Genomic DNA, 10,546 nt, shown 5'->3' on the forward strand with positions numbered 1-10,546 from the left:
AAATTGTTTGCTCATAAATGAGATAAACCTATCTGATATATGAAAATCATATTCATATCTGGGCATAGAGTATTGAGAGCCAGTGGCATAAACTAGGTCAGGGTGACCAGGGAAGATACCCCAGGTGCTGACCTTGGAGGGCAGAAAAAGAAATAGATACCACCGCATCTTCATAATAGTGCTGGTGAAGATGGTGGAAACCGAAAGTCGTTGCTGCCCCTGTACGTGGTGGCTGCCCCAGGCATCTGGCTGCATTAGTACACCCAGTTGATAACTACTGCTCCACAAAAAACTTGACATCATCATCAAGATGGTGGGGTGGGGAATACAGCACGCGGGCCGGATCCATGCAGCCAGGCCATTCTATCCAGCCATGGGGCCTCTAAAAAATTTAGAAAATTCAGATTTATCTGCCCCGGCTGCCTGTCAAAGATGACAGGAGCCAGTGGCAATAAGACTAAGGGGAAGCCACAGCAGGACCCTGCAACAGCAAGGCCAGCTCAGCCCTGCCTCCGCTAGCCAGAAGCCCCTGCATAGCAGAGGCTTCTGGTCTGGGATCATGAGGCTGTTCATGCCTCTCTGCACCAGAGTGGGAAATCCAGATAAGAAGTGGGGAGCAGGGACATAGGGGAGGACCACATGCAATTGCCCCAGTCCTCGGGGCAGGGCCAGCTTCTTCTGAGTATTGGCATTGTGGCCATGAAGCCAGGAGTCATGTGGTCTAGGAGCGGCCAGCAGGCAGGCAGGAAAGAGGAGAAAGCAATAGCAGGGGTGGGGGGCAGGGGGGAATGGAAGTACGTGGGCATGCAGGAGCACAGGGCCAGCACTGGTGGGGCCCAGAGCAGGGTGCCAAGAGCACGGGGTTTGGGCTGGCAGGGGTCTATGGAGCTGGGCTGGGCTGCACCAGTGGGGAGAGAAGGGTGCTGGCCCCGGGACACTGGTGTATGCCCCGCACTCCCACCCGGCTGTTGCTGTGCTCCTGCACACCAGCTCAGTCCTAGGCCCCACACCCCAGCCCCATGGTACAAACAGAAACCAGCATGCACAGCCCTGATCCCGTGTACCCCACACTCACCCAGCTGGGCTGAGCAGCAGCTGCACAGGACAAACTTTCCCCCACACCAAGCAGCAGTTTCGGACACCTGTTGCTGCCACTGCTTAGCCCCAGTGGGCGAGCCTGGAGCCAACACAGGGTGCACAGGGTCGTGGCTGCACACACTGGTTCCCACCACTACCACTGAATGCAAGCAGGTGGTGGAGAGCAGGTATGGGGCATGGTGTGGCTGCATGATGTTGGTGATGGCAGGGAGGCGCTGCAGGGCACTTGGGCTCTGGGCAGTTGCAGGGAGGGGGCTGGTGTTGACTGGCTCAGGGGGGCACATGCAGGGTTGGAGGAGGGCTCCCATGCACACCCCACCTACCCTAAAACCCTTCCTGCAAACCCCATAGCCACACCCTCCCCCCCACAAATCCCCCATACCCACTCACCCACAGCTCCGCACAAACCTCACACCCACCCACCCACATCCCCTGACACCCCTGCACACACCACACACTATACAAGAGTAAGACTGCATTTTGAGCTGTTATGCAATCACTTCTACATATACAGCACAAACGCACACAAATCAGGACAAAAATATATTTTTAATTGAATAAAAATTTATTATTATGGGTGTCTAATTTTTAGTATATTGGGGGGGGGTCCCATTCTAAGGTTACCACTCCCCAAAAGGAGTACTTCCAGAGGCAAGGGGAGGGACTTCTGGCAGAAAAACTCAGAGGTTTTGGGGTGGGACTTTCATCCCAAGATTACAACCAAGGCCCGGGGCACCTGTCAAGAAGCAGGGATACACATGCAGCCCTCAACAGCTTGCCAAAACTCGGTAAGCAGCCCTTCGCTCAAAATAATTGCCCACCCCTGATCAAGAGGGGGACCTCCCACCCAAAGTTAAGAGCTTGACCAGGAATTCGCCCAGGAACTGGCAGAGGCTGCATGCTCCAGGACCATGGTTGTCATGGGTGACTTCAATAACCCAGACATCTCATGGGAAGATCACTCAGCAAAATCTGAGCAGTCGCAAAGCTTCCTATCATGTGTGGATGACCTCTACCTGACTCAAGAAGTCTATGGGCCAATGAGAGGTAAAGCGCTGCTCAACCTGGTACTGGCTACTGGGGGTGACCTAATCAGTGACCTAGTGATCGATGGGAAGCTGGTTGACAGCAACCACGAGCTGATCACCTTCACCATCCACCGTATAGCTAGGAAAGTCCTTGACTTCAGGAAAGCCGACTTTGACAAGCTCAGGAGGCTCATCAGAGAGGCCCTAAGCAACCACAACCCCAGGGAGAGGGGAGTTCAGGAAGAGTGGTTGCTCCTCAAGGGAGCAATCCTGGATGCACAAGCAAAGTCTATCCCGTCTTGGAGGAAAGGCAGCAAAAGGGCACAGAAGCCCCCTTGGCTCTCCAGGCAACTAGCGGACCTCCTGCATCTAAAAAGAAAGGCCTACAATGGATGGAGGACTGGATCCACCTCCAAGGAAAAATACTCTGCACTGGTCCAGACCTGCAGGGAGTGAACCAGGAAAGCCAAGGCTGCAGCTGAACTCCAACTAGCTTCGAGCATCAAGGACAACAAAAAGTCCTTTTTCAGATATGTGGGGAGCCGAAGGAAAAGCAAGGGCAACACGGGACCCCTGCTGAACCAGAAGGGACAACTGATGCCCAGGAAAAAGCCAACCTATTAAATGGGTACTTTGCATCAGTCTTTCATCAGTCCCATGGGTCGCCCATGCCCACCACGGGACACAGAGGTCTGGGTGAGGGAGATCCCCTGCCCTCCATCAATGCTGACTTCATGAAAGAACACCTTGAGAGGCTAGATACCTTCAAGTCAGCCAGCCCTGACAGTTTAGACCCCAGGGTACTCAAGGAGCTGGAAAGCATCATAGCTCAGCCTCTGGCAGGGATTTTTGAAAACTCCTGATGCTCTGGTGTACTGCCTGAAGACTAGAAGAAAGCCAATGTGGTGCCGATCTTCAAGAAAGGAAGGAAAGTGGATCCGGCTAACTATAGGCCTATCAGCCCGACTTCTATCCCAGGGAAGGTCTTAGAAAAGTTTATTAAAGAGGCCATCCTTAATGGCCTGGCTGATGCCAACATCCTGAGGGACAGCCAGCATGGGTTTGTTGTGGGTAGGTCTTGCTTGACCAATCTCATTTCCTTCTACAACCAGGTGACCTATCACCTGGACAAGGGAGAAGAGATTGATGTCATAAATCTTGACTTCAAAAAAGCTTTTGATCTGGTATCCCATGATCACCTCTTGGTGAAACTAGCCAATTGTGGCCTTGGTTCCACCACAATCCACTGGCTAGGAAATTGGCTCCGTGGTCGGACCCAGAGGGTGGTAACTGATGGAAGTCACTCATCGTAGCGCCCTGTGACCACTGGGGTCCCCCAAGGCTCTGTCCTTGGACCCATATTGTTCAACGTCTTCATTAATGATGTGGACATTGGAGTCAGGAGCGGACTAGCCAAGTTCGCTGATGACACCAAACTTTGGGGCAAAGCATCCACACCAGAAGACAGGCGGGTGATCCAGGCTGACCTGGACAGGCTCAGCAAATGGGCGGACGAGAACCTGATGGTGTTTAACACCGAAAAATGCAAGGTTCTCCACCTTGGGAGGAAAAGCTTGCAGCATCCTTATAGGCTGGCTAGCACTACGGAAGAAAGAGACTTGGGGGTCATCATTGACCACAAGATGAACATGAGCTTGCAACGCGATGCTGCAGCTACTAAAGCAAGCAAAATGCTGGCTTGCATCCATAGATGCTTCTCAAGCAAACCCCAGGAAGTCATTCTCCCCTTGTACTCGGCCTTGGTGAGGTCGCAGCTGGAGTACTGCATCCAGTTTTGGGCTTTACAATTCAAAAAGGATGTGGAGAAGCTTGAGAGAGTCCAGAGGAGAGCCACGCGCATGATTGGAGGTCAGGAAAACAGACCTTACGATGACAGGCTGAGAGCCATGGAAAAGCACAGGTTCTGGGGTGATCTGATGGCTGCCTATAAGTTTATCGGGGTGACCACCAGTATCTGGAGGAACGTTTGTTCACCAGAGCGCCCCAAGGGATAACAAAGTCGAACGGTCATAAACTACTGCAAGACCATTTCAGGCTGGACATAAGGAAGAATTGCTTTACTGTCCGAACCCCAAGGTCTGGAACAGCCTGCCATCAGAGGTGGTTCAAGCACCTACATTGAACACCTTCAAGAGTAAATTGAATACTTATCTTGCTGGGATCCTATGACCCCAGCTGACTTCCTGCCCTTTGGGCCGGGAGCTGGACTCGATGATCTTCCAAGGTCCCTTCCAGCCCTGATGTCTATGAAATCTATGAAGAGGATCACAACTCAGCACAGAGTTTTCCTTCTTTTTAAGAGACTGTAAGCTTGGCTTTACTGTCAGATCTTAATTCATTATATATTTTAGCAAGAGAAGAAGGATACCTCTTGTTTTGGACTAAAAGAAACTTTCTTAGCTGACGTTTTCTATCCTGGTGGATAGTGCTTAATCTTGCTCATAAAGCAACATCATTTTTAAGAAGTGCTACAAGCTAAATCCCTTACAAATCTTTTTTGTGTGTGTGAAATCAAACATTAAGAAATTGTTTCTGGGCATTGCCTTGAATTATGATTCATTTCAATTGTCAAGTCTTTCAGTCACAAAAATTGTTGTATTATTTCTGGTCAACATCTTTGATTATATTTAGCCTTTCTACAGCCACATCTTGTGCTATATTTCCATATTGACAAAGACCAAAGAATCCATCAAATCATCCATATTCTTCAATCATATTAATGAAGAAATATTTTCACAAAATTTCAACCAAAATGAAAGGTTCTGATGCTGATGCTTACTGCAGTCAGATTGGGAAGATTCAAGCAGGGGTTTTCAGGACTCATAAAGGATAAAAGCTAATCAAGGAGGTAGTGGTATTTCCCGATGTTAAAATCGCTGACATTTCTACAAACAAATTGTATAAATAGAAAACGAAGCCATTCCTTCTTCAAAAATATTTCATAATTACATGTCATAAAAATAATTAGGTTATGGTGAATTAGTACAAATGTTTACAACAAAATTGCCATGCAAAACATTATGGGTAATAATATGCTAATTGCTGTAGAAGCAAAAGCTGATTATGTTTCAGTAATATTAAAAGTTGCCAACGCGGCGCTTCTATACAAGTCTCAATATCTTTCTGCTGTATCTAGGGACATGAGGAATAGATTGGTACAAGAGAAAGAAGCAGTAGGTAGATGGACCCAACTCCTGTACTGGCAGATGCTTTCGTTATCAGGAGATAAGTCCTCTGAAGTCAAGGCAAACTAAAGAATACTTACTGCAAAAGGAAGATCGCTGGATCTCTCCCTATTCTCTGGGTGCAACTTAACAAATGTAGAGTATAAGGAACATTCACAAATCCAAAGAGTAGGGAGAATTTAACAGGGCTCAGTTGTCATCAAAGCTGTTGACACCATCGTTATTTTTTATTTGGTGGATTGTACCTCCTAGTTATGGGCCCTGGTTATGGGCTAGGCCCCCAGTGTTAGGCACTATACAATGCTGAACAAAAAAGATGGTCCCTTTTATGGGACTTTATATGGTGATGCAACATTGTCTTGTAGCCATAGAAGAGAAGTGAATGAGGATTCTCTATTCAAATAGGTGCCTAGATAGTGCCTATTGCCGTGGTGTCCAAGGATCTAGAGAGGGACACAGTATTCAAGTGCTAAACAAGAGAATCCCTGATGGGAGTGACACCTCACTGATAAGCCCCATCTTCCTTCCTAGCAAAGCTGTCTCCTAGACCAGGCCAGGATGGAGAACCTATAGCAAGGCAAAACATATAACAAATAGAAATGAGATGTTGCAGAAAGCAAGTGCAGACTTTTCAGGACTGCTTCTCACCCACCCCTTGGCCCTCCTCCAGCTTGGAAACCCTCCTCTCATTCTCCTGAGTCCAACATTAGGCATTCATTTTCCCCGCTTTCTATCCAGGCAGCCGTACTGATTTCATAGATGCCTCGCAGGGTGTGTCTATATTTCTTCTGCTGTGCTCTTTACAGGACCACTGAGAAGCCAACTCTTTCCTGTTATGTACTGTAGGAGTTTTGGTTATCCTAGGCTGACTAAGTAACAGCTAAGCTAAGGCACTGCTAAGGACCTTGGGAGTAGCAGGCTTCATGGACTACTGGATGTCCTGATAAAAGATGCAGTGAGCAAAAATGCTGATTTAAAGAAAGAAATAGTAGCTGAACAAACAGAGAAGTAAAAAGGTAGAACTAGCTAGCTAAAGTAGGGATAACAAGAGGTGAGCTGGACTTAGCAGGGCGTAAGCTGGAGATACCTGAATTCAGTAGGGAGTGAGCTGGAAAAGACCCAGCTGGGTTGGTCACTATACCGACCCACCAGCTACTGTCCGACAAGACAATGAGCCTCTCTGAGCTTTTGCTACCAGACAAATTCAGGTCGTTCTTTCTGTATCACACCTAAGCTCCACGAGGCTGATCGCAGGCAATAGCCTCTGAGACTACACAGACCCCAAGCAACCTGAACACCAACAGCAACAGCAGGCAGGAGGCTAGCTGGGAACATACCCAAGACCCTCTGAAGATGCATGTTCCAAACCTGGGAACAAGGAGGTGAATGACCCTGAGGAGACATCCCCACTGCTCCTTTCAAGCACCCGGGAAACAGATCTCCAGAATGGCAATGGGAGATCCTCAGAGCAGCCTCACCTCCTCATTTCCAGGTTTGGTGCATGCAGATGGGTGAAGTCATCCTCAGGAGTGCCTCAGTAGCAGCAGAGACACAACCTTGGAGACCAGACAGCCCCCCCTAGGAATAGCTGCATCAAAAGGGAGAGCAGAAACTTTGGAAATCAGTTATTCTGTTTGCATGGGTTACCATTGTTTAACAGAAACCGGGTTTAACCATGAGACAAAACTATATAAGCCTTCTTCTCCAGAGCCCAGTGTTTCCAAAGACAGAAAATCTGAATCCTTTCATTTCTGCTGAAAAATGAACTCAGCATGGAAGTGTCATGGGATTTTTGAATTACAACTTGCTTATTAAACAATTCAGAAAGATGATGCCCCTGGAGAAGCCTACTTCCCTCCCTCCTGTGGGCTTGGTGCCTCCAGCACTGGCCCTGATCAGCATTGCAGATTCTCCGTGTTGGGACCTACAAGTGAAACCTGGGGTTTTTCCTCTCACCTAATGCAATTAAAACAGGCACAAGAAGAGATGGCAGTGCTGTCATCTCATCCCCAACATCCCCATAGCATTCCTGCAGCTCTCCTGCCCCCTCCCCCCCCGCCCACTCAGGGCAGCTTTTATTTCCTGCAGCGTTTGGTGATCGGCTTTTAAACCTGCTATTTACATCTCATAACCAAAGACCCAAACCAGCTTTGCAAACAGCATTTTGCTTGTGAACAGGAGGGTAGGTGTTTGTTAAGGATTAGAAATGTGGTTCAAGAGGACGCTGCAAGTGCTACACACATACCTCAAGCTTGAGTCACATTGACATCAGGCCTCTTTCTGCCACCCTGGCAGCATGAAGGATCCTTGTGCAAAATGAAAACACCCCCTATGAATACCCGCAGCAGAGATGGTCAGTTCAGTGTCCTGTTGAACTGGTGCAAGGGTTGTATACCAGCCTTCCTCCCTGACCCCAATCTAGAGAGCAGCTGTGTGTTAGGGGCCTGGTCAAACTGCATTGCACTCCTGTTCTAAGAGCAGCCCTGGGGCTGCCCTAACTTACCCCAACAGCTGGGCAGGCCTCTGCATTGCTGCGCAGGCCTCTGCATGTCACCCTATGTTGCTCCATGAAGAGGAATATGGTAACAGAATCAGATCTCATGTCTGACAACAACATGCCAGCTGTGCATCTCTGAAATCCACCCTCTTCTGCCTAGGCCTGTATTATTAAAGGTCCAGTTCATTGGCTGGTGCAAACTAAACTAGCTCCTCTTTGTTAATGTGGACACGTGGACTGACCACAGCTGAAGCACTTGCTCAAGTTACCATGCGGTGTATAGAGCAACAATTGTGCAAGCAGCTTCTTTGTAAGAGACTCCTTTAGCTTTCCAGTGGTGTGCCCTATCCACTCTGACTGACAGCATCCCAAAGAGGCATAGCCCCTGTCCCTCAGTGCCGGGGCACCTCACTTCTAGCCACAGCTGGCCAGAATGTTTCTATTTAATACTAAATTAACCAAGAAATTCATGTCAGGGGAGGAAGGAAGGGGACAAAATTCATTGTGGATTTGGCAAATGTTTCCATCAAAAAGACAGACAGACATTTTCTGAATATTTTACTTTGATGTTTTACAAATGAAATGTTTCTTTTTCAAAATGCCACAGTGTTTCAATGGTTTTAAAGGACACCTCTTGACTTTTTTGTTTCAGTATGGCATTTTTCATAGAATCATAGAAAATGAGGGTTGGAAGGGACCTCAGGAGGTCACATATAGTCCAACCCCCTGCTCAAGGCAGGACCAGCCCCAACTAGATCATCCCAGCCAAGGCTTTGTCCAGCCGGGTCTTGAAAACCTCCAAGGATGGAGAGTCCACAACCTCTCTGGGTAACCTGTTCCACTGCTTCACCACCCTCCTAATGAGCAAGTTTTTCCTAAACCTCCCTTGCTGCAACTTGAGCCCATTGCTCCTTGTTCTGCCACCACTGAGAACAGTCCAGCTCCATCTTCTTTGTAACCCCCCTTCAGGTAGTTGAAGGCTGCTATTAAATCCCCACTCGGTCTTCTCTTCTCTAAACTAAATTAGCCCAGTTCCCTCAGCCTCTCAGAAGTCATGTGCCCCAGGCCCTTAACCATTTCATTGCCTTTTTGTTTAACTATTGGCCTAAATTAAAAGAAGAAAGTTTAAATAGTCCACAAGCTCAATAAAAGATTTCATTTGGAATCAAACAAACACTGCAGGGTGAATGAAAAGGGTGTTTTGGTTTTTTTTGTTTTTGTTTTTTTTTTTTTATGTACTTCTTCCTCCGCCCAACCCTATTGCTTTCTTTTCAGGTTCAGCCACTGAGCTAAAACACCCATGATTTGCCTGGGTCTAACTTTACATCCTTTCTGCTGGTCTGTTCAGTATCATACTGCAAAGGGAGAGGCCCTTTATGGAGTGAATAAGTGTGCTCTAGGCAGTGGTTTTCAACCTTTTTTCATTTGCAGACCCCTAAAGTATTCTGAATGGAGGTGCAGACCCCTTTGAATTGTAACTGCGGGTATTTCATGTACCTTTGAATGATAATAGTCATCTTTTTGTGGACCCCTTAGACATAATCTGGGGATTAGATCACAGGCTGAAAACCACTGCTCTAGGGATTAGGTTAGGTCTGGGCCCTGAGGATGGATATGGACTCAGGTCCACAAAGATAAAGCACTCACTGTGCTAATTAATCTGCCCTTTGGCTTCAATGGTTTCTTTAAGACACGCAGTAGATATTGCTACTCACTAACCCAAGTCATAATTCACAATTCCCCTTCCTCACAGATGGCTTCTCTTGCCTATACAGGGTCAAAACAATCCTGTGGCTGGGAGACCGGAGGCCCTTGGAGAGAGGTAGCGGCAATCTCTGCTGGCAGATCGCTCATTCCCGATGCAAGTAAGCGAGGGGGAGCAGAGAGTAAAGATGAAAATGGAATATTTGGTTAGTGTTCTGACAAGCCATGAATCAAGCACGAGTGAAATCGCTCTAGGGCCCCTTGGCCTGTCAGTTGACACCACCCATTCGGTAAACCTGAAGCCCTGTAATACAGCACGCTGCTAGCTGAGTACACATCAGCATAATGTGCTGTGTGAAGGGATGAATATTTAATCTGTGCTGCCTACTCATTGCAAGCTTCGCATCAGGCGTGGGTTGTTTTGTTTCCTGGCCTGAACAGACAGTGAATTCATTCAAGCATTTCTGACGGATTTCTCCAAGTTGTCAAGCCAGCCAAAATCCCCGTCCCTTCTCCCAGGCACTCCCCTCTCTTCTCCCCCAGCAAGGTATTGATTCTCCTAGTCTGAGTTGCTCTTAATTCTTATTAAAGGAGCAGAAGCACTGAAAAAAGCCCTGGCTACTGTTGCCACCCCCACTGATCATCTAAAAGGACGAGGTGCCAGTGACTTCCATGGGTTCACGCAGTCCTACCTGCATGGGGTACCCTCTTCTGTAATATGCTGAAGATGCAGCATCCACATCCAGCACAGATACAAGAGGAGAGGAGCAGCCAGGAAGCCAAGAAGGTGTCCTGTGCTTTTGCTGAGACTCTGCCATCTCTAGTTTCTACTCTAACACCCACCAACGCTAAGAAGTCACCAAAGTGGGGTGAGAAGGGGAATATACAGAGCCTGAAAGCTCTGGCTGAAGTGTAACCTGAAAAAACATGAAAGTCATTTATGCTTCCAAGCAAAGTCCCTCCTTCAAGGCACCTTGGGCCATTCTGGTGCCCATTCAGATCAACTGGAGTCT

General features: G+C 47.9%; 1 long non-coding RNA gene across 1 annotated transcript in view; it reads left to right on the plus strand.

The window, feature by feature from the left end:
* The window catches only part of LOC149862825 (uncharacterized), a 36,635-nt gene extending 26,490 nt beyond the window's left edge, over positions 1-10,145 (plus strand). Inside the window, exons 2-3 of the long non-coding RNA XR_016443270.1 lie at positions 9,605-9,694; positions 10,125-10,145. This is a non-coding gene — a long non-coding RNA (uncharacterized LOC149862825). The remainder of the gene's footprint in view (positions 1-9,604; positions 9,695-10,124) is intronic.
* The last annotated feature ends 401 nt before the right edge of the window (positions 10,146-10,546 follow it).

The sequence above is a fragment of the Crocodylus siamensis genome, chromosome 6 (assembly GCF_052110815.1).
Source record: "Crocodylus siamensis isolate JL-2025a chromosome 6, ASM5211081v1, whole genome shotgun sequence".
Classification (NCBI taxonomy): domain Eukaryota; kingdom Metazoa; phylum Chordata; order Crocodylia; family Crocodylidae; genus Crocodylus; species Crocodylus siamensis.